Source organism: Scyliorhinus torazame, chromosome 23 (assembly GCF_047496885.1).
Source record: "Scyliorhinus torazame isolate Kashiwa2021f chromosome 23, sScyTor2.1, whole genome shotgun sequence".
NCBI lineage: Eukaryota > Metazoa > Chordata > Chondrichthyes > Carcharhiniformes > Scyliorhinidae > Scyliorhinus > Scyliorhinus torazame.
The window spans coordinates 11,241,283-11,264,523 of record NC_092729.1 but is presented as its reverse complement, the minus strand read 5'-3'; the positions used below and the strand labels follow the sequence as shown (position 1 = coordinate 11,264,523).

The following is a 23,241-nucleotide window of genomic DNA, read 5'->3' as shown; positions in this document are numbered from 1 at the left end:
GGCAGTCAGAGAGAGGTAGAGACAGACCGACAGGGAGTGAGATAGAGACAGACAGAGTCAGGCAGTCAGAGAGAGGTAGAGACAGACCGACAGGGGGAGAGAGAGACAGACAGAGTCAGGCAGTCAGAGAGAGGTAGAGACAGACCGACAGGGAGAGAGAGAGAGACAGACAGAGACAGGCAGTCAGAGAGAGGTAGAGACAGACCGACAGGGAGAGAGAGAGAGACAGAGTCAGGCAGTCAGAGAGAGGTAGAGACAGACCGACAGGGGGAGAGAGAGAGACAGACAGAGCCAGGCAGTCAGAGAGAGGTAGAGACAGACCGACAGGGGGAGAGAGAGAGATAGAGACAGGCAGTCAGAGAGAGGTAGAGACACACCGACAGGGGGAAAGAGAGAGACAGACAGAGCCAGGCAGTCAGAGAGAGGTAGAGACAGTCCGAAAGGGGGAGAGAGAGAGACAGAGACAGACAGAGAGACGTAGAGACAGACCGACAGGAGGAGAGAGACAGACAGAGTCAGGCAGTCAGAGAGAGAGACAGAATGAGAAACTGGTGCAGAGACAGGGAGAGAGAGAGGCAAAGAGAGAGACAGAGTCAGGCAGTCAGATAGGTATTGACAGAACGAGAAAATGACGCAGACACAGAGTGACTGAGAGAGAGAAACAGCCACAGGGACAAATGCAAGGTCATCACGTCACTGCTCTCTTTCCACTGGGGAAATCAGCTGTCCATTCCTTCAGGAGACTTTTTATAATCGCCCCCCAGAATTTATTTCTATTCCCAAATCAGGGAATCCCCACAGTGTGTGACAGAGACCCCATCCCCACCCCCATGTCTCCTGTTTCCCTCACTCTCCCCTTTCTCTCTCTTCAACAATTTCTCTCATTCTGGGTGAATTATGGAGGCTGAGAGGGAGAGAGACTGAGAGCGAGAGAGACTGAGAGGGAGAGAGACAGAGAGGGATAGAGACTGAGATGGTGAGAGGCTGAGAGGGGGAGGGGCTGAGATGGTGAGAGACTGAGAGGGAGAGAGACGGAGAGAGACTGAGAGGGAGAGAGACTGAGAGGGAGAGAGAGACTGAGAGGGTGAGAGACTGAGAGGGGGAGGGGCAGAGAGGGAGAGAGAGACTGAGAGGGAGAGAGAGACTGAGAGGGAGAGAGACTGAGAGGGAGAGAGACTGAGAGGGTGAGAGACTGAGAGGGTGAGGGGCTGAGAGGGAGAGAGAGACTGAGAGGGAGAGAGACTGAGAGGGAGAGAGACTGAGAGGGTGAGAGACTGAGAGGGTGAGAGACTGAGAGAGAGAGACTGAGAGGGAGAGAGAGACTGAGAGGGAGAGAGGCTGAGAGGGTGAGAGACTGAGAGGGGGAGGGGCAGAGAGGGAGAGAGAGACTGAGAGGGAGAGAGACTGAGAGGGAGAGAGACTGAGAGGGTGAGAGACTGAGAGGGTGAGAGACTGAGAGAGAGAGACTGAGAGGGAGAGAGAGACTGAGAGGGAGAGAGGCTGAGAAGCTGAGGGAGAGAGACTGAGAGGGTGAGAGACTGAGAGAGAGAGACTGAGAGGGGGAGAGGCTGAGAGGGAGAGAGGCTGAGAGGGGGAGGGGCTGAGAGGGAGAGAGAGGCTGAGAGGGTGAGAGAGACTGAGAGAGAGAGGCTGAGAGGGAGAGAGAGGCTGAGAGGGAGAGAGACTGAGAGGGAGAGAGACTGAGAGGAAGAGAGGCTGAGAGGGAGAGAGACTGAGAGGGAGAGAGGCTGAGAAGCTGAGGGACAGAGGCTGAGAGGGCGAATGAGACTGAGAGGGTGAGAGGCTGAGAGGGAGAGAGGGTGAGAGGTGAGAGGGAGAGAGGGTGAGAGAGGCTGAGAGGGGGAGGGGCTGAGAGGGAGAGAGAGACTGAGAGGGAGAGAGAGACTGAGAGGGAGAGAGAGGCTGAGCGGGAGAGAGGGAGAGAGACTGAGAGGGTGAGAGGCTGAGGGAGAGAGACTGAGAGGGAGAGAGGGTGAGAGGGAGAGAGGGTGAGAGGCGAGAGGGAGAGAGGATGAGAGAGGCTGAGAGGGGGAGGGGCTGAGAGGGAGAGAGAGACTGAGAGGGAGAGAGAGACTGAGAGGGAGAGAGAGGCTGAGCGGGAGAGAGGCTGAGAGGGAGAGAGACTGAGAGGGGGAGGGGCTGAGAGGGAGAGAGAGACTGAGAGGGAGAGAGAGACTGAGAGGGAGAGAGAGACTGAGAGGGAGAGAGGCTGAGAAGCTGAGGGAGAGAGGCTGAGAGGGCGAGAGAGACTGAGAGGGAGAGAGAGACTGAGCGGGAGAGAGAGACTGAGAGGGAGAGAGATAGAGAGGGAGAGAGGCTGAGAAGGGGAGGGGCTGAGAGGGAGAGAGTGGCTGAGAGGGAGAGAGGCTGAGAGGGAGAGAGACTGAGAGGGGGAGGGGCAGAGAGGGAGAGAGAGACTGAGAGGGAGAGATAGACTGAGAGGGAGAGAGACTGAGAGGGAGAGAGACTGAGAGGGAGAGAGAGACTGAATGGGAGAGAGGCTGAGAAGCTGAGGGAGAGAGACTGAGAGGGAGAGAGAGACTGAGAGGGAGAGAGACAGAGAGGGAGAGAGGCTGAGAGGGGGAGGGGCTGAGAGGGAGAGAGAGGCTGAGAGGGTGAGAGAGACTGAGAGAGAGAGGCTGAGAGGGAGAGAGAGGCTGAGAGGGAGAGAGGCTGAGAGGGAGAGAGACCGAGAGGGAGAGAGAGACTGAGAGGGAGAGGGACAGAGAGGGAGACGGACTAAGGGAGAGGGACTGAGAGGGAGAGAGACTGAGAGGCAGAGAGGCTGAGAGAGAGAGAGACTGAGAGGGTGAGAGAGACTGAGAGGGTGAGAGACTGAGAGGGAGAGAGAGGCTGAGAAGGAGAGAGACTGAGCGTGAGAGAGACAGAGTGGAAGAGAGACAGAGAGGGAGAGAGAGACTGAGAGGGAGAGGGACTGAGCGTGAGAGAGACAGAGTGGGAGAGAGACAGAGAGGGAGAGAGAGACTGAGAGGGAGAGGGACTGAGGGAGAGGGACTGAGAGGGAGAGAGACTGCGAGGGAGAGAGAGGCTGAGAGGGAAAGAGGGAGAAAGACTGAGAGGGAGAGAGAGACTGAGAGGGAGAAAGACTGAGAGGGAGAGAGGGTGAGGGAGAGAGGGACTGAGGCTGAGAGGGAGGGACAGAGGGAGAGAGGGAGAAAGACTGAGAGGGAGAGAGGCAGAGAGGGAGAGAGGCAGAGACGGAGAGTGGGAGAAAGACTGAGAGGGAGAGAGGCTGAGAGGGAGAGAGACTGAGAGGCAGAGAGGCTGAGAGGGAGAGAGACTGAGAGGGAGAGAGGGAGAAAGACTGAGAGGGAGAGAGGCTGAGAGGGAGAGAGACTGAGAGGCAGAGATGCACTGAGGGTGAGAGGGAGAGAGACAGAGAGGGAGAGGAATTGAGAGGGAGAGAGACTGAGAGAGAGAGAGACAGACAGGGAGAAAGACTGAGAGGAAGGGAGGGTGAGAGGCTGAGAGGGAGAGAGACTGAGAGGCAGAGAGGGAGAGAGGCTGAGAGGGAGAGAGAGGCTGAGAGGGAGAGAGGCTGAGAGAGAGAGGGACTGAGAGGGAGAGAGGGTGAGAGGGAGAGAGACAGAGAGGGAAAGAGGGAGAAAGACTGAGAGGAAGAGAGGGTGAGAGGCTGAGAGGGAGAGAGAGACTGAGAGGGAGAGAGAGGCTGATAGGGAGAGAGACTGAGAGGGTGAGAGGCTGAGAGGGAGAGAGACTGAGAGGGAGAGAGACTGAGAGGGGGAGAGGGAGAGAGGCTGAGAGGGAGAGATAGGCTGAGAGGGAGAGAGGCTGAGAGAGAGAGGGACAGAGGGTGAGAGGGAGAGAGGCTGAGAGGGAGAGAGAGACTGAGAGGCTGAGAGGGTGAGAGACTGAGAGGGAGAGAGGCTGAGAGAGAGAGGGACTGAGAGGGAGAGAGGCTGAGAGGGAGAGAGGCTGAGAGGCTGAGGGAGAGAGGCTGAGAGGGAGAGAGGCTGAGAGGGAGAGAGGCTGAGAGGGAGAGAGACTGAGAGGGAGAGAGGGACTGAGAGGGAGAGAAACAGAGTGGGAGAGAGACAGAGAGGGAGAGAGGCTGAGAGCGAGAGAGGGAGAGAGGCTGAGAGGGAGAGATAGGCTGAGAGGGAGAGAGGCTGAGAGGGAGAGAGGGAGAGAGGCTGAGAGGGAGAGATAGGCTGAGAGGGAGAGAGGCTGAGAGAGAGAGGGACAGAGAGGGTGAGAGGGAGAGAGGCTGAGAGGGAGAGAGAGACTGAGAGGCTGAGAGGGTGAGAGACTGAGAGGGAGAGAGGCTGAGAGAGAGAGGGACTGAGAGGGAGAGAGGCTGAGAGGGAGAGAGGCTGAGAGGCTGAGGGAGAGAGGCTGAGAGGGAGAGAGGCTGAGAGGGAGAGAGGCTGAGAGGGAGAGAGACTGAGAGGGAGAGAGGGACTGAGAGGGAGAGAAACAGAGTGGGAGAGAGACAGAGAGGGAGAGAGGCTGAGAGGGAGAGAGGGAGAGAGGCTGAGAGGGAGAGATAGGCTGAGAGGGAGAGAGGCTGAGAGGGAGAAAGGGAGAGAGGCTGAGAGGGAGAGATAGGCTGAGAGGGAGAGAGGCTGAGAGAGAGAGGGACAGAGAGGGTGAGAGGGAGAGAGGCTGAGAGGGAGAGAGAGACTGAGAGGCTGAGAGGGTGAGAGAGTGAGGTACTGAGAGGGAGAGAGGGAGAGAGACTGAGAGGGAGAGAGGCTGAGAGGGAGAGAGGCTGAGAGGGAGAGAGAGACTGAGAGGGAGAGGGGCTGAGAGGGAGAGAGGCTGAGAGGGAGAGAGGCTGAGAGAGAGAGGGACTGAGAGGGAGAGAGGCTGAGAGGGAGAGAGGCTGAGAGGCTGAGGGAGAGAGGCTGAGAGGGAGAGAGGCTGAGAGGGAGAGAGGCTGAGAGGGAGAGGGGCTGAGAGGGAGAGAGACTGAGAGGCAGAGAGGGACTGAGAGGGAGAGAAACAGAGTGGGAGAGAGACAGAGAGGGAGAGGGGCTGAGGGAGAGAGACTGAGAGGGAGAGAGGCTGAGAGGGAGAGAGGCTGAGAGGGAGAGAGAGACTGAGAGGGAGAGAGGCTGAGAGGGAGAGAGGCTGAGAGGGAGAGAGGCTGAGAGGGAGAGGGACTGAGAGGGAGAGAAACAGAGTGGGAGAGAGACAGAGAGGGAGAGGGGCTGAGGGAGAGAGAATGAGAGAGGGAGAGAGTCTGAGAGCGAGAGAGACTGAGAGGGAGAGAGGCAGAGAGGGAGAGGCTGAGAGAGAGAGGGACTGAGAGGGAGAGAGGGTGAGAGGGAGAGAGACTGAGAGGCTGAGAGGGAGAGAGGGTGAGAGGGAGAGAGACTGAGAGGGAGAGAGACTGAGAGGGGGAGAGGCTGAGAGGGAGAGAGGCTGAGAGGGGGAGAGACAGAGATGGTGAGAGGCTGAGAGAGAGAGGGACTGAGAGGGAGAGAGGGTGAGAGGGAGAGAGACTGAGAGGCTGAGAGGGAGAGAGGGTGAGAGGGAGAGAGACTGAGAGGGAGAGAGACTGAGAGGGGGAGAGGCTGAGAGGGTGAGAGAGACTGAGAGGGAGAGAGAGGCTGAGAGGGTGAGAGGCTGAGAGGGAGAGAGGGTGAGAGGCTGAGAGGGAGAGAGGGTGAGAGAGGCTGAGAGGGGGAGGGTCTGAGAGGGAGAGAGAGACTGAGAGGGAGAGAGAGACTGAGAGGGAGAGAGAGGCTGAGAGGGAGAGAGAGGCTGAGCGGGAGAGAGGCTGAGAGGGAGAGAGACTGAGAGGGGGAGGGGCTGAGAGGGAGAGAGAGACATGGAGGGAGAGAGACTGAGAGGGAGAGAGAGACTGAGAGGGAGAGAGGCTGAGAAGCTGAGGGAGAGAGGCTGAGAGGGCGAGAGAGACTGAGAGGGAGAGAGAGGCTGAGAGGGAGAGAGACTGAGAGGGTGAGAGACTGAGAGGGAGAGAGACTGAGAGGGAGAGAGAAACTGAGAGGGAGAGAGGCTGAGAAGCTGAGGGAGAGAGGCTGAGAGGGCGAGAGAGACTGAGAGGGAGAGAGACAGAGAGGGAGAGAGGCTGAGAGGGAGAGAGGCTGAGAGGGAGAGAGACTGAGAGGGAGAGGGGCTGAGAGGGAGAGAGAGACTGAGAGCGAGAGAGAGACTGAGAGGGAGAGAGGCTGAGAGGGAGAGAGACTGAGAGGGAGAGAGGCTGAGAGGGAGAGAGAGACTGAGAGGCTGAGAGGGTGAGAGACTGAGAGGGAGAGAGGCTGAGAGAGAGAGGGACTGAGAGGGAGAGAGGCTGAGAGGGAGAGAGGCTGAGAGGCTGAGGGAGAGAGGCTGAGAGGGAGAGAGGCTGAGAGGGAGAGAGGCTGAGAGGGAGAGAGACTGAGAGGGAGAGAGGGACTGAGAGGGAGAGAAACAGAGTGGGAGAGAGACAGAGAGGGAGAGAGGCTGAGAGGGAGAGAGGGAAAGAGGCTGAGAGGGAGAGATAGGCTGAGAGGGAGAGAGGCTGAGAGGGAGAGAGGGAGAGAGGCTGAGAGGGAGAGATAGGCTGAGAGGGAGAGAGGCTGAGAGAGAGAGGGACAGAGAGGGTGAGAGGGAGAGAGGCTGAGAGGGAGAGAGAGACTGAAAGGCTGAGAGGGTGAGAGAGTGAGGTACTGAGAGGGAGAGAGGGAGAGAGACTGAGAGGGAGAGAGGCTGAGAGGGAGAGAGGCTGAGAGGGAGAGAGAGACTGAGAGGGAGAGGGGCTGAGAGGGAGAGAGGCTGAGAGGGAGAGAGGCTGAGAGAGAGAGGGACTGAGAGGGAGAGAGGCTGAGAGGGAGAGAGGCTGAGAGGCTGAGGGAGAGAGGCTGAGAGGGAGAGAGGCTGAGAGGGAGAGAGGCTGAGAGGGAGAGGGACTGAGAGGGAGAGAGACTGAGAGGCAGAGAGGGACTGAGAGGGAGAGAAACAGAGTGGGAGAGAGACAGAGAGGGAGAGGGGCTGAGGGAGAGAGACTGAGAGGGAGAGAGGCTGAGAGGGAGAGAGGCTGAGAGGGAGAGAGAGACTGAGAGGGAGAGAGGCTGAGAGGGAGAGAGGCTGAGAGGGAGAGAGGCTGAGAGGGAGAGGGACTGAGAGGGAGAGAGACTGAGAGGCAGAGAGGGACTGAGAGGGAGAGAAACAGAGTGGGAGAGAGACAGAGAGGGAGAGGGGCTGAGGGAGAGAGACTGAGAGAGGGAGAGAGTCTGAGAGCGAGAGAGAATGAGAGGGAGAGAGGCAGAGAGGGAGAGGCTGAGAGAGAGAGGGACTGAGAGGGAGAGAGGGTGAGAGGGAGAGAGACTGAGAGGCTGAGAGGGAGAGAGGGTGAGAGGGAGAGAGACTGAGAGGGAGAGAGACTGAGAGGGGGAGAGGCTGAGAGGGAGAGAGGCTGAGAGGGGGAGAGACAGAGATGGTGAGAGGCTGAGAGAGAGAGAGAGGCTGAGAGGGTGAGAGAGACTGAGAGGGAGAGAGAGGCTGAGAGGGTGAGAGGCTGAGAGGGAGAGAGGGTGAGAGGCTGAGAGGGAGAGAGGGTGAGAGAGGCTGAGAGGGGGAGGGGCTGAGAGGCTGAGGGAGAGAGGCTGAGAGGGAGAGAGAGACTGAGAGGGAGAGAGAGGCTGAGAGGGAGAGAGAGGCTGAGCGGGAGAGAGGCTGAGAGGGAGAGAGACTGAGAGGGGGAGGGGCTGAGAGGGAGAGAGAGACATGGAGGGAGAGAGACTGAGAGGGAGAGAGACTGAGAGGGAGAGAGGCTGAGAAGCTGAGGGAGAGAGGCTGAGAGGGCGAGAGAGACTGAGAGGGAGAGAGAGGCTGAGAGGGAGAGAGACTGAGAGGGTGAGAGACTGAGAGGGAGAGAGACTGAGAGGGAGAGAGAGACTGAGAGGGAGAGAGGCTGAGAAGCTGAGGGAGAGAGGCTGAGAGGGCGAGAGAGACTGAGAGGGAGAGAGAGACTGAGAGGGAGAGAGACAGAGAGGGAGAGAGGCTGAGAGGGGGATGGGCTGAGAGGGAGAGAGAGGCTGAGAGGGAGAGAGGCTGAGAGGGAGAGAGACTGAGAGGGAGAGGGGCTGAGAGGGAGAGAGAGACTGAGAGCGAGAGAGAGACTGAGAGGGAGAGAGGCTGAGAGGGAGAGAGACTGAGAGGGTGAGAGACTGAGAGGGAGAGAGGCTGAGGGAGAGAGACTGAGAGGGAGAGAGAGACTGAGAGGGAGAGAGGCTGAGAAGCTGAGGGAGAGAGACTGAGAGGGAGAGAGAGACTGAGAGGGAGAGAGACAGAGAGGGAGAGAGGCTGAGAGGGGAAGGGCTGAGAGGGAGAGAGAGGCTGAGAGGGTGAGAGAGACTGAGAGAGAGAGGCTGAGAGGGAGAGAGAGGCTGAGAGGGAGAGAGGCTGAGAGGGAGAGAGACTGAGAGGGGGAGGGGCTGAGAGAGAGAGAGAGACTGCGAGGGAGAGAGAGACTGAGAGGGAGAGAGAGGCTGAGAGGGAGAGAGACTGAGAGGGAGAGAGACTGAGAGGGAGAGAGAGACTGAGATGGAGAGAGACAGAGAAGGAGAGAGGCTGAGAGGGGGAGGGGCTGAGAGGGAGAGAGAGGCTGAGAGGGTGAGAGAGACTGAGAGAGAGAGGCTGAGAGGGAGAGAGAGGCTGAGAGGGAGAGAGGCTGAGAGGGAGAGAGACTGAGAGGGGGAGGGGCTGAGAGGGAGAGAGAGACTGAGAGGGAGAGAGAGACTGAGAGGGAGAGAGAGGCTGAGAGGGAGAGAGACTGAGAGGGTGAGAGACTGAGAGTGTGAGAGGCTGAGGGAGAGAGGCTGAGAGGGCAAGAGAGACTGAGAGGGAGAGAGGGTGAGAGCCTGAGAGGGAGAGAGGCTGAGAGGGGGAGGGGCTGAGAGGGAGAGAGAGACTGAGAGGGAGAGAGAGACTGAGAGGGAGAGAGAGGCTGAGAGGGAGAGAGAGACTGAGAGGGAGAGTGGCTGAGAGGGAGGCTGAGAGGGAGAGAGACTGAGAGGGAGAGAGGCTGAGGGAGAGAGACTGAGAGGGAGAGAGAGACTGAGAGGGACGGAGAGGCTGAGAGGGTGAGAGGCTGAGAGGGAGAGATAGGCTGAGAGGGAGAGAGGCTGAGAGAGAGAGGGACAGAGAGGGTGAGAGGGAGAGAGGCTGAGAGGGAGAGAGAGACTGAGAGGCTGAGAGGGTGAGAGACTGAGAGGGAGAGAGGCTGAGAGAGAGAGGGACTGAGAGGGAGAGGCTGAGAGGGAGAGAGGCTGAGAGGCTGAGGGAGAGAGGCTGAGAGGGAGAGAGGCTGAGAGGGAGAGAGGCTGAGAGGGAGAGAGACTGAGAGGGAGAGAGGGACTGAGAGGGAGAGAAACAGAGTGGGAGAGAGACAGAGAGGGAGAGAGCCTGAGAGGGAGAGAGGGAGAGAGGCTGAGAGGGAGAGATAGGCTGAGAGGGAGAGAGGGAAAGAGGCTGAGAGGGAGAGATAGGCTGAGAGGGAGAGAGGCTGAGAGGGAGAGAGGGAGAGAGGCTGAGAGGGAGAGATAGGCTGAGAGGGAGAGAGGCTGAGAGAGAGAGGGACAGAGAGGGTGAGAGGGAGAGAGGCTGAGAGGGAGAGAGAGACTGAGAGGCTGAGAGGGTGAGAGAGTGAGGTACTGAGAGGGAGAGAGGGAGAGAGACTGAGAGGGAGAGAGGCTGAGAGGGAGAGAGGCTGAGAGGGAGAGAGAGACTGAGAGGGAGAGGGGCTGAGAGGGAGAGAGGCTGAGAGGGAGAGAGGCTGAGAGAGAGAGGGACTGAGAGGGAGAGAGGCTGAGAGGGAGAGAGGCTGAGAGGTGAAGGGGCTGAGAGGCTGAGAGGGAGAGAGGCTGAGAGGGAGAGAGGCTGAGAGGGAGAGGGACTGAGAGGGAGAGAGACTGAGAGGCAGAGAGGGACTGAGAGGGAGAGAAACAGAGTGGGAGAGAGACAGAGAGGGAGAGGGGCTGAGGGAGAGAGACTGAGAGGGAGAGAGGCTGAGAGGGAGAGAGGCTGAGAGGGAGAGAGAGACTGAGAGGGAGAGAGGCTGAGAGGGAGAGAGGCTGAGAGGGAGAGAGGCTGAGAGGGAGAGGGACTGAGAGGGAGAGAGACTGAGAGGCAGAGAGGGACTGAGAGGGAGAGAAACAGAGTGGGAGAGAGACAGAGAGGGAGAGGGGCTGAGGGAGAGAGACTGAGAGAGGGAGAGAGTCTGAGAGCGAGAGAGACTGAGAGGGAGAGAGGCAGAGAGGGAGAGGCTGAGAGAGAGAGGGACTGAGAGGGAGAGAGGGTGAGAGGGAGAGAGACTGAGAGGCTGAGAGGGAGAGAGGGTGAGAGGGAGAGAGACTGAGAGGGAGAGAGACTGAGAGGGGGAGAGGCTGAGAGGGAGAGAGGCTGAGAGGGGGAGAGACAGAGATGGTGAGAGGCTGAGAGAGAGAGAGAGGCTGAGAGGGTGAGAGAGACTGAGAGGGAGAGAGAGGCTGAGAGGGTGAGAGGCTGAGAGGGAGAGAGGGTGAGAGGCTGAGAGGGAGAGAGGGTGAGAGAGGCTGAGAGGGGGAGGGGCTGAGAGGCTGAGGGAGAGAGGCTGAGAGGGAGAGAGAGACTGAGAGGGAGAGAGAGGCTGAGAGGGAGAGAGAGGCTGAGCGGGAGAGAGGCTGAGAGGGAGAGAGACTGAGAGGGGGAGGGGCTGAGAGGGAGAGAGAGACATGGAGGGAGAGAGACTGAGAGGGAGAGAGAGACTGAGAGGGAGAGAGGCTGAGAAGCTGAGGGAGAGAGGCTGAGAGGGCGAGAGAGACTGAGAGGGAGAGAGAGGCTGAGAGGGAGAGAGACTGAGAGGGTGAGAGACTGAGAGGGAGAGAGACTGAGAGGGAGAGAGAGACTGAGAGGGAGAGAGGCTGAGAAGCTGAGGGAGAGAGGCTGAGAGGGCGAGAGAGACTGAGAGGGAGAGAGAGACTGAGAGGGAGAGAGACAGAGAGGGAGAGAGGCTGAGAGGGGGATGGGCTGAGAGGGAGAGAGAGGCTGAGAGGGAGAGAGGCTGAGAGGGAGAGAGACTGAGAGGGAGAGGGGCTGAGAGGGAGAGAGAGACTGAGAGCGAGAGAGAGACTGAGAGGGAGAGAGGCTGAGAGGGAGAGAGACTGAGAGGGTGAGAGACTGAGAGGGAGAGAGGCTGAGGGAGAGAGACTGAGAGGGAGAGAGAGACTGAGAGGGAGAGAGGCTGAGAAGCTGAGGGAGAGAGACTGAGAGGGAGAGAGAGACTGAGAGGGAGAGAGACAGAGAGGGAGAGAGGCTGAGAGGGGGAGGGGCTGAGAGGGAGAGAGAGGCTGAGAGGGTGAGAGAGACTGAGAGAGAGAGGCTGAGAGGGAGAGAGAGGCTGAGAGGGAGAGAGGCTGAGAGGGAGAGAGACTGAGAGGGGAAGGGGCTGAGAGAGAGAGAGAGACTGCGAGGGAGAGAGAGACTGAGAGGGAGAGAGAGGCTGAGAGGGAGAGAGACTGAGAGGGAGAGAGACTGAGAGGGAGAGAGAGACTGAGATGGAGAGAGACAGAGAAGGAGAGAGGCTGAGAGGGGGAGGGGCTGAGAGGGAGAGAGAGGCTGAGAGGGTGAGAGAGACTGAGAGAGAGAGGCTGAGAGGGAGAGAGAGGCTGAGAGGGAGAGAGGCTGAGAGGGAGAGAGACTGAGAGGGGGAGGGGCTGAGAGGGAGAGAGAGACTGAGAGGGAGAGAGAGACTGAGAGGGAGAGAGAGGCTGAGAGGGAGAGAGACTGAGAGGGTGAGAGACTGAGAGTGTGAGAGGCTGAGGGAGAGAGGCTGAGAGGGCAAGAGAGACTGAGAGGGAGAGAGGGTGAGAGCCTGAGAGGGAGAGAGGCTGAGAGGGGGAGGGGCTGAGAGGGAGAGAGAGACTGAGAGGGAGAGAGAGACTGAGAGGGAGAGAGAGGCTGAGAGGGAGAGAGAGACTGAGAGGGAGAGAGGCTGAGAGGGAGGCTGAGAGGGAGAGAGACTGAGAGGGAGAGAGGCTGAGGGAGAGAGACTGAGAGGGAGAGAGAGACTGAGAGGGACGGAGAGGCTGAGAGGGTGAGAGGCTGAGAGTGAGAGATAGGCTGAGAGGGAGAGAGGCTGAGAGAGAGAGGGACAGAGAGGGTGAGAGGGAGAGAGGCTGAGAGGGAGAGAGAGACTGAGAGGCTGAGAGGGTGAGAGACTGAGAGGGAGAGAGGCTGAGAGAGAGAGGGACTGAGAGGGAGAGGCTGAGAGGGAGAGAGGCTGAGAGGCTGAGGGAGAGAGGCTGAGAGGGAGAGAGGCTGAGAGGGAGAGAGGCTGAGAGGGAGAGAGACTGAGAGGGAGAGAGGGACTGAGAGGGAGAGAAACAGAGTGGGAGAGAGACAGAGAGGGAGAGAGCCTGAGAGGGAGAGAGGGAGAGAGGCTGAGAGGGAGAGATAGGCTGAGAGGGAGAGAGGGAAAGAGGCTGAGAGGGAGAGATAGGCTGAGAGGGAGAGAGGCTGAGAGGGAGAGAGGGAGAGAGGCTGAGAGGGAGAGATAGGCTGAGAGGGAGAGAGGCTGAGAGAGAGAGGGACAGAGAGGGTGAGAGGGAGAGAGGCTGAGAGGGAGAGAGAGACTGAGAGGCTGAGAGGGTGAGAGAGTGAGGTACTGAGAGGGAGAGAGGGAGAGAGTCTGAGAGGGAGAGAGGCTGAGAGGGAGAGAGACTGAGAGGGAGAGAGAGACTGAGAGGGAGAGGGGCTGAGAGGGAGAGAGGCTGAGAGGGAGAGAGGCTGAGAGAGAGAGGGACTGAGAGGGAGAGAGGCTGAGAGGGAGAGAGGCTGAGAGGCTGAGGGAGAGAGGCTGAGTGGGAGAGAGGCTGAGAGGGAGAGAGGCTGAGAGGGAGAGGGACTGAGAGGGAGAGAGACTGAGAGGCAGAGAGGGACTGAGAGGGAGAGAAACAGAGTGGGAGAGAGACAGAGAGGGAGAGGGGCTGAGGGAGAGAGAATGAGAGGGAGAGAGGCTGAGAGGGAGAGAGGCTGAGAGGGAGAGAGAGACTGAGAGGGAGAGAGGCTGAGAGGGAGAGAGGCTGAGAGGGAGAGAGGCTGAGAGGGAGAGGGACTGAGAGGGAGAGAGACTGAGAGGCAGAGAGGGACTGAGAGGGAGAGAAACAGAGTGGGAGAGAGACAGAGAGGGAGAGGGGCTGAGGGAGAGAGACTGAGAGAGGGAGAGAGTCTGAGAGCGAGAGAGACTGAGAGGGAGAGAGGCAGAGAGGGAGAGGCTGAGAGAGAGAGGGACTGAGAGGGAGAGAGGGTGAGAGGGAGAGAGACTGAGAGGCTGAGAGGGAGAGAGGGTGAGAGGGAGAGAGACTGAGAGGGAGAGAGACTGAGAGGGGGAGAGGCTGAGAGGGAGAGAGGCTGAGAGGGGGAGAGACAGAGATGGTGAGAGGCTGAGAGAGAGAGAGAGGCTGAGAGGGTGAGAGAGACTGAGAGGGAGAGAGAGGCTGAGAGGGTGAGAGGCTGAGAGGGAGAGAGGGTGAGAGGCTGAGAGGGAGAGAGGGTGAGAGAGGCTGAGAGGGGGAGGGGCTGAGAGGCTGAGGGAGAGAGGCTGAGAGGGAGAGAGAGACTGAGAGGGAGAGAGAGGCTGAGAGGGAGAGAGAGGCTGAGCGGGAGAGAGGCTGAGAGGGAGAGAGACTGAGAGGGGGAGGGGCTGAGAGGGAGAGAGAGACATGGAGGGAGAGAGACTGAGAGGGAGAGAGAGACTGAGAGGGAGAGAGGCTGAGAAGCTGAGGGAGAGAGGCTGAGAGGGCGAGAGAGACTGAGAGGGAGAGAGAGGCTGAGAGGGAGAGAGACTGAGAGGGTGAGAGACTGAGAGGGAGAGAGACTGAGAGGGAGAGAGAGACTGAGAGGGAGAGAGGCTGAGAAGCTGAGGGAGAGAGGCTGAGAGGGCGAGAGAGACTGAGAGGGAGAGAGAGACTGAGAGGGAGAGAGACAGAGAGGGAGAGAGGCTGAGAGGGGGATGGGCTGAGAGGGAGAGAGAGGCTGAGAGGGAGAGAGGCTGAGAGGGAGAGAGACTGAGAGGGAGAGGGGCTGAGAGGGAGAGAGAGACTGAGAGCGAGAGAGAGACTGAGAGGGAGAGAGGCTGAGAGGGAGAGAGACTGAGGGGGTGAGAGACTGAGAGGGAGAGAGGCTGAGGGAGAGAGACTGAGAGGGAGAGAGAGACTGAGAGGGAGAGAGGCTGAGAAGCTGAGGGAGAGAGACTGAGAGGGAGAGAGAGACTGAGAGGGAGAGAGACAGAGAGGGAGAGAGGCTGAGAGGGGGAGGGGCTGAGAGGGAGAGAGAGGCTGAGAGGGTGAGAGAGACTGAGAGAGAGAGGCTGAGAGGGAGAGAGAGGCTGAGAGGGAGAGAGGCTGAGAGGGAGAGAGACTGAGAGGGGGAGGGGCTGAGAGAGAGAGAGAGACTGCGAGGGAGAGAGAGACTGAGAGGGAGAGAGAGGCTGAGAGGGAGAGAGACTGAGAGGGAGAGAGACTGAGAGTGAGAGAGAGACTGAGAGGGAGAGAGACAGAGAAGGAGAGAGGCTGAGAGGGGGAGGGGCTGAGAGGGAGAGAGAGGCTGAGAGGGTGAGAGAGACTGAGAGAGAGAGGCTGAGAGGGAGAGAGAGGCTGAGAGGGAGAGAGGCTGAGAGGGAGAGAGACTGAGAGGGGGAGGGGCTGAGAGGGAGAGAGAGACTGAGAGGGAGAGAGAGACTGAGAGGGAGAGAGAGGCTGAGAGGGAGAGAGACTGAGAGGGTGAGAGACTGAGAGTGTGAGAGGCTGAGGGAGAGAGGCTGAGAGGGCAAGAGAGACTGAGAGGGAGAGAGGGTGAGAGCCTGAGAGGGAGAGAGGCTGAGAGGGGGAGGGGCTGAGAGGGAGAGAGAGACTGAGAGGGAGAGAGAGACTGAGAGGGAGAGAGAGGCTGAGAGGGAGAGAGAGACTGAGAGGGAGAGAGGCTGAGAGGGAGGCTGAGAGGGAGAGAGACTGAGAGGGAGAGGCTGAGGGAGAGAGACTGAGAGGGAGAGAGAGACTGAGAGGGACGGAGAGGCTGAGAGGGTGAGAGGCTGAGAGGGAGAGAGAGACTGAGAGGGAGAGTGGCTGAGAAGCTGAGGGAGAGAGGCTGAGGGCGAGAGAGACTGAGAGGGAGAGAGAGACAGAGAGGGAGAGAGGGTGAGAGGCTGAGAGGCTGAGAGGCTGAGGGAGACAGGCTGAGAGGGAGAGAGGGTGAGAGGCTGAGAGAGTGAGAGGCTGAGAGGCTGAGAGGGTGAGGGGTGAGAGGCTGAGAGGGAGAGAGGGAGAGAGGGTGAGAGGCTGAGAGGGAGAGAGGCTGAGAGGGTGAGAGGGAGAGAGGGAGAGAGGGTGAGAGAGTGAGAGGCTGAGAGGGTGAGAGGCTGAGAGGCTGAGAGGGAGAGAGGGTGAGAGGCTGAGTGGGTGAGTGGCTGAGAGGCTGAGAGGGAGAGAGGCTGTGAGGGTGAGAGGCTGAGAGGGTGAGAGGCTGAGAGGGTGAGAGGCTGAGAGGGAGAGAGGCTGAGAGGGAGAGAGGTTGAGAGGGAGAGGAACAGAGGGGGTGAGAGACAGAGAGAGGTAGAGAGAGACAGAGAGAGGGAGAGAGACTGAGAGAGAGCGAGAGAGACTGAGAGAGGGAGACAGACTGAGAATGGGACAAGCAGAAACTCAGTAAAAGTTGATTCAAATAGTCCCCTGGACTTTCATAAGGAACCGTGACATTAATCACAGTTACACACGGGCACCGTGCGATTGGGAAATTCTCTGATTCAATGGAAGCCCCTCTTTCCACTGGCAGTGGGGCAGGGGTGGGGGGGGGGGGACTGGAGACTTTGGAGAACTCAGCGAGCTGAATTAACCCCCCACCTCTCTCCACACACGCACCCCCCTCCCCATCACCATCACGTCACTAATCAGTCCGTCTTCAGCACAGGAGCTATTCTGGGATTAGAAACAGTCCCTTAAACAGCCTCACATTTACAACTTCAATTCCAGCTCCTCGGCAACATGATGGACGTCGACACGTTCATGGTTACATGTTGCAGTGCGCACAGCAGGATCCCACAGAAAATAAACATGATGGAGACAGGAGCCCAGCCCAGATCCTGCGGCTCTCTGAACAACCCCTCCCCCCATAGCCCCCCCCACACACACACACACACACCCCACCCCCACACACCCCACCCCCACACACACCCCACCCCCACACACACACACATTCCCCACCCCCACACACACACACCCCACCCCCACACACCCCACCCCCACACACACACACATTCCCCACCCCCCCACACACACACACACCCCACCCCCACACACCCCACTCCCACACAAACACATCCCACCCCCACACACACACACACCCCCACACACACCCCACCCCCACACACACACACATTCCCCACCCCCACCAGCCTCCCCATTCAAATAACGACAAATCACATTGGTGTTTTTATCATTTTATTGGAAGAGGAAATATAGAGGGAAATAGCTGGAGAGGGAGGCTCGGTGAGGGGAGGGGGATGCGGTGGGGAAGAGTGAGACAGGGAATTTCTCCCACACCCCCTCTCTTTCCCTCTGGAGGCATTTTCAAATCGACTCGTCTCAGGACAGGACAGGGCTGTCTCAGGACATTTTCAAATCGACTGTCTCAGGACAGGACAGGGCTGTCTCAGGACATTTTCAAATCGACTGTCTCAGGACAGGACAGGGCTGTCTCAGGACATTTTCAAATCGACTGACTCAGGACAGGACAGGGCTGTCTCAGGACATTTTCAAATCGACTGTCTCAGGACAGGACAGGGCTGTCTCAGGACATTTTCAAATCGACTGTCTCAGGACAGGACAGGGCTGTCTCAGGACATTTTCAAATCGACTGTCTCAGGACAGGACAGGGCTGTCTCAGGACTTTTTCAAATCGACTGTCTCAGGACAGGACAGGGCTGTCTCAGGACGTTTTCAAATCGACTGTCTCAGAACAGGGCAGGGCTGTCTCAGGACATTTTCAAATCGACTGTCTCAGGACAGGACAGGGCTGTCTCAGGACATTTTCAAATCGGCTGTCTCAGGACAGGACAGGGCTGTCTCAGGACTTTTTCAAATCGACTGTCTCAGGACAGGACAGGGCTGTCTCAGGACGTTTTCAAATCGACTGTCTCAGAACAGGACAGTGCTGTCTCAGGACATTTTCAAATCGACTGTCTCAGGACAGGACAGGGCTGTCTCAGGACATTTTCAAATCGACCGTCTCAGGACAGGACAGGGCTGTCTCAGGACATTTTCAAATCGACTGTCTCAGGACAGGACAGGGCTGTCTCAGGACATTTTCAAATCGACTGTCTCAGGACAGGACAGGGCTGTCTCAGGACATTTTCAAATCGACTGTCTCAGGACAGGACAGGGCTGTCTCATGACATTTTCAAATCGACTGTCTCAGGAGGGAGAGAGACTGAGAGGTTGAGAGAGACTGAGAGGTTGAGAGGGAGAGAGAAGCTGAGAGGGAGAGAGAGACAGAGAGGGAGAGAGACTGAGAGGGAGAGAGAGGCTGAGAGGGAGAGAGGCTGAGAGGGTGAGGGAGGCTAAGAGGGAGAGAGACTGAGAGGGTGAGAGGGCGAGAGAGACTGAGAGGGCGAGAGAGACTGAGAGGGAGAGAGAGACTGAGAGGGAGAGAGAGACTGAGAGGGAGAGAGGCTGAGAGGGTGAGAGAGGCTGAGAGGGTGAGAGAGACTGAGAGGGAGAGAGAGACTGAGAGGGAGAAAGCGACTGAGAGGGAGAGAGGCTGAGAGAGACTGAGAGGGAGAAAGAGACTGAGAGGGAGAGAGAGACTGAGAGGGAGAGAGACTGAGAGGGTGAGAGACTGGGAGAGAGAGACTGAGAGGGTGAGAGAGGCTGAGAGGGCGAGAGAGACTGAGAGGGAGAGAGGCTGAGAGGGAGAGAGAGACTGAGAGGGAGAGAGAAGCTGAGAGAGACTGAGAGGGAAAGAGAGGCTGAGAGGGACTGAGAGGCTGAGAGGGAGAGAGAGACTGAGAGGGAGAGGCTGAGAGGGAGAGGCTGAGAGGGAGAGAGAGACTGAGAGGGTGAGAGAGGCTGAGAGGGAGAGGGACTGAGAGGGAGAGAGAGACTGAGAGGGAGAGAGATTGAGAGGAAGAGAGAGGTTGAGAGGGAGAGAGGCTGAGAGGGAGAGAGAGGCTGAGAGGGAGAGAGAGGCTGAGAGGGTGAGAGAGGCTGAGAGGGAGAGAGGCTGAGAGGGAGAGAGAGACATAGAGGGAGAGAGAGGCTGAGAGGGAGAGAGGCTGAGAGGGAGAGAGAGACTGAGAGGGCGAGAGATTGAGAGGGTGAGAGAGGCTGAGAGGGAGAGAGAGGCTGAGAGGGTGAGGGAGACTGAGAGGGAGAGAGGCTGAGAGGGAGAGAGACTGAGAGGGTGAGAGAGGCTGAGAGGGCGAGAGACTGAGAGGGTGAGACTGAGAGGGAGAGAGAGACTGAGAGGGAGAGAGAGACTGAGAGGGTGAGAGACTGAGAGGGAGAGAGAGTGAGAGGGAGAGACTGAGAGGGAGGGAGAGATTGAGAGGGTGAGAGATTGAGAGGGAGGGATAGGCTGAGAGGGGGAGAGACTGAGAGGGAGAGAGAGAGACTGAGAGGGAGAGAGACTGAGAGCGTGAGAGATTGAGAGGGAGGGAGAGGCTGAGAGGGGGAGAGACTGAGAGGGAGAGAGAGAGGGAGAGACTGAGAGGGAGGGAAAGACTGAGAGGGTGAGAGACTGAGAGGGAGAGAGACTGAGAGGGAGAGAGAGGGTGAGAGACTGAGAGGGTGAGAGACTGAGAGGGAGAGAGAGACTGAGAGGGAGAGAGAGGCTGAGAGGGAGAGAGACTGAGAGGGTGAGAGAGACTGAGAGGGAGAGAGAGGCTGAGAGGGTGAGAGAGACTGAGAGGGTGAGAGACTGAGAGGGATGGAGAGACTGAGATGGTCACACACAGGAATCGAACAATCACTACCACAGCAAACTGAATTCAAATGGCTCCCTGTCAATTTCATTTCACCCTCACATTTAAATCTCGGCCTAAAACACAGGCTTTATTCCAGAATTATCCCCGCTTCAAGTTAAGGGACTATAATTCGAGATTACTTTACAGTCGATGGATTCATTATTAAAGTGACCCCACTGTTGGTTCATTTCCGGAATTCTGCAGGCAACTTGTGCACGGGGAGGTCCCCAAAATGGTGACACTTTCCAAATTGAGTTCCGAGTTTCTGATGGTGGATTTCTCTCTCAGCGGCTATGAGATCTGGCTGAATATCCCGTCAGTGCAGCAGGAAGGGTTCATTCACTCCCTCGTTCGCAACCACTCAAGTTTAAAACTTTAACATTCGAGACCTTCAAACCCACTTTGCAGTCTGTGAGCTTTGTTTTTTTTAAAGAAGTAGGGACTGTAGATTTATTTATTTATTTTTATAAATTTAGAGTGCCCAATTCATTTTTTCCAATTCAGGGACAATTCCGTGTGGCCAGTCCCCCGAGCCTGCAAATCTTTGGGTTGTGGGGGCGAAACCCACGCAAACACTGGGAGAGCTATTTTATTGTAAGAGTTGTGGTCACTGTTGCTGAGTGAACAGCAAGATCCCACAGCGGCAGCTATCTGGACCTAACCGATGGGACACTGTCCTTCCTCCCTCCCCCCCTCACTCCTGCTGGGTGCCCCATTCCCCACTGCACCTAACAACCCCACCCCCACCGCCGTGTCATGTGTGGATTGGAACATCCCTGGAGAAGTCCCTTCAGTTTCTGAAAGAGTTAAACTGCCTCTTAAAATGAAGAAAAACCTTTCTAAAACGAAATCCATTGGCACACAGAAAGATCCCAGAAGGTGCAGTCGGCAGTGTTGAGTGTTGTTTACATTTGCTACCAGGTTGCAGAGAGTGGCTGAAACCGTGAAATCGTCCCCCCCTCTCCCCTCCCCCCTATCCCCTACCCCACCACAAATACCCGGGACGCTCAGAATTAATATAACCCCTGTTATTTTGGAACAAAATTAGACAGCTTCATATTCCAGATTTGTATTTCACTCTTTGCCGCCCACCAAAGGGTTAATGTGTTTGTGTCTAAGTGCAAGGCCGGGGAGGCAATAAAGAGACAACTCACGTGAGTGCGGCCTGTGGAGTAGGCCTCAGTCCATCCACTTGTCCTCTGGAGAATAGCCTTTGTCCAAACATTCCTGGTCGCATTGCAGTCTTCAAAGTTCAAATTCCTGGGAAAAAGAGGGAGAAAATTAACTAAAACGCAGGAAAATGTTTAAACTTGTAGCACAGCAAGAGGCCAAGATTCCACCTCTCAGTCACACACACTCTCAGCAACATCCACCTACAATAATCTCAGTTATAAACCACAGAATAAAAATGATTGAGAGATAGTTCCCGCTTCCCTTGTGTTTCTCTTTCTCTCTCTCTCTCTCTCTCGCTATCTCATTCGGTCTCTCTATCCCTCTCATTCATATTTCTGTCTCCCTCGTTATCCCTCATCACCCTCCCAGCATTTATTTCTATTTATTTCCCTAATCAGGGTATCCCCAGAAAGATGTGATGAGACTCCCCATTGCAGTTTGTGGGGTGGTTTTCTTCGATTAAAGGTTTAAAGAGACACTAAAAAGCTGGAGAGAAATGGACAGATAGAGGCAGAAAGCAGGCGAGACAGAGAGAGAGAGAGAGGCAAGAATGGAAAGAAGACAGAAAGGGAGAGAAAGCCTCTCTTTTTCACGACCTCCCTCTCCCTCCACCCTCTCTTTCTTTCTCCTCTCCCTCTCTCTAATCTCCATTACCCCCCAGCCCCACACTCTTTCTGTACTCTCTCTCTCTTTCTCACTCTCATTCTAATAGTTGGGAAGGAGAAAGAAAGAGAGACAGGGTCACACACAGGAATCCAACATTCATAACCACAGCAAACTGAATTCAAATGACCTCCTGCGAATTTAATTTCACCCTCATACTTTACCAGGATGTTGCCTGGAATGGAGAGTAGGTCTTAGGAGGAAAGGTTGAGGGTGCTAGGCCTTTTCCCATTAGAACGGAGAAGGATGAGGGGCGACTTGATAGAGGTTTATAAGATGATCAGGGGAATAGATAAGAGTAGACAGTCAGAGACTTTTTCCCCGGGTGGAACAAACCATTACAAGGTGACATAAATTTAAGGTGAAAGGTGGAAGATATAGGAGGGATGTCAGAGGTAGGTTCTTTACCCAGAGAGTAGTAGGGGCATGGAATGCACTGCCTGTGGAAGTAGTTGAATCGGAAACATTCGGGACCTTCAAGCAGCTATTGGATAGTTACATGGATTACGGTTAAATGATATAGTGTAGATTTATTTGTTCTTAAGGGCAGCACGGTAGTATTGTGGATAGCACAATTGCTTCACAGCTCCAGTGTCCCAGGTTCGATTCCGGCTTGGATCACTGTCTGTGCGGAGTCTGCACATCCTCCCCTTGTCTGCGTGGGTTTCCTCTGGGTGCTCCAGTTTCCTCCCACAGTCCAAAGATGTGCAGGTTAGGTGGATTGGCCATGAAAAATTGCCCTTAGTGTCCAAAATCGCCCTTTGTGTTGGGTGGAGGTGTTGAGTTTGGGTAGGGTGTGCTTTCCAAGAGCCGGTGCAGACTCAAAGGGCCGAATGGCCTCCTTCTGCACTGTAAATTCAATGATAATCTATGATTAATCTAGGACAAAGGTTCGGCACAACATTGTGGGCCGAAGGGCCTGTTCTGTGCTGTATTTTCTAAAATAAAAACTTGTGTCTCGGCCTAAAACACAGGCTTCATTCCAGAATTATACCCGCTTTAAGTTAAGGGACTTTAATTCCGGGCAATCGAGATTACTTTACAGTCAATGGATTCATTTTAAAAGTGACCCCGCTATCGTTAATTTTGTGAATTCTGCAGGCAACCTGGGCACAGGGAGAGCCCAACAAATGATGACCACTTTCAAAAGTGAGTTCAGAGTTTCTGATCTGAGATTTCTCTCGCTCTCTCTCCCAGATTGCAGAGATTGGCTGAAACAGTGAAATGCCCCCTCCCCCAGCATCCCCCCCGCCCCCCCCCCCCCCCACCCCCTGGGACGCTCAGAATCAATATAACCCCTGTCATTTTGGAACAAAATTAGACAGCTTCATATTCCAGATTTGTATTTTACTCTTTGCCGCCCACCAAAGGGTTAATGTGTTTGTGTCTAAGTGCAAGGTCAGGGAGGCAATAAAGAGACAACTCACGTGAGTGCGGCCTGTGGAGTAGGCCTCAGTCCATCCACTTGTCCTCTGGAGAATAGTCTTTGTCCAAAGATTCCTGCTCACATTGCAGTCTTTCAAAATTCAAATTCCTGGGAAAAAGAGGGAGAAAATTTAACTAAACCACTGGAAAAGATTGAAACTATTTAATACAGCGAGAGCCCAGGGTCCCCTTTTCAGTTTTACAACTCCTCAGCAACATCCGAATACAAATAAGTCACAGCTTTCAACCAGAGGTTAAAAAAGATTGAGAGACAATTAATACTCAAAATCTTTTTATTATCAGAATTAGGCTTATATTAATACTGCAATGAAGTTACTGTGAAAATCCCCTTCTCTTGTGTTTCTTGCTGTCTCTCTGTACCTCTTATACATATTTATGTCTCCCTCCCTCACTCTCTTTGATCCCTCCAATATTAATATTAAACCTCAGTCAGGGTAATAACCCGGGTGAAGCCTGCGGAACAGGCCTGAGCCAGCGCTCCCTCGAGAAGAATTCACACTCCCTCGTCCTCCTCACAGGATTCCCGACCTCCTTCCAGTTTTCCAAATAAAGATGCCTCTGGAGAAAAAAAGGAGATAAAATTGGTTATAAAGACAATAACAGGGACATTTAAAAAAAAATACAAAACAGCACAACAGGAGTCCAACATTTCCAATCTCGAGCCAATCAGCAACATGTCAACACCCAAAATGCACAGCTCAAAACAGACAGATTGACACACCCAGCGACACACACGCACACACACACACACTGAAGCAGAGGGGTAATGTTTTCAGTGTCGTGGGTTTTTGGTTTGTGAACTGAAGTCCCTCAGACACAGATATATCCTCAGTGAGCTGTGAGCAGACTCCACCCCTAGTCTCTGCCATGTGTGGAATGTCTGTCTCAGAGGACAGCTCTCTATTGACATGTAAATGGGTGACAAGAGATGCTGATCTCCTTGCTGCTCAGCC

At 56.1% G+C, this 23,241-nt stretch overlaps 2 long non-coding RNA genes across 5 annotated transcripts in view; one reads left to right on the top strand and one right to left on the bottom strand.

Annotated features, from left to right (window-relative positions):
• The window catches only part of LOC140399697 (uncharacterized), a 773,593-nt gene that overhangs the window by 725,520 nt on the left and 24,832 nt on the right, over positions 1–23,241 (top strand). The gene's annotated exons all lie outside the window — the stretch shown is intronic.
• LOC140399695 (uncharacterized) overlaps positions 1–23,241 on the bottom strand; it is a 140,089-nt gene that overhangs the window by 116,596 nt on the left and 252 nt on the right. Inside the window, exons 1-4 of one of the 4 annotated variants that reach the window (XR_011937789.1) lie at positions 22,936–23,128; positions 22,713–22,846; positions 22,270–22,376; positions 20,161–20,266 (exon numbers count right to left, since the gene is read on the bottom strand). This is a non-coding gene — a long non-coding RNA (uncharacterized lncRNA). Of the gene's footprint in view, positions 1–20,160; positions 20,267–22,269; positions 22,377–22,712; positions 23,129–23,241 lie in introns of those variants that run through there. The other 3 variants (XR_011937790.1, XR_011937791.1, XR_011937788.1) reach the window with 3 other exon arrangements.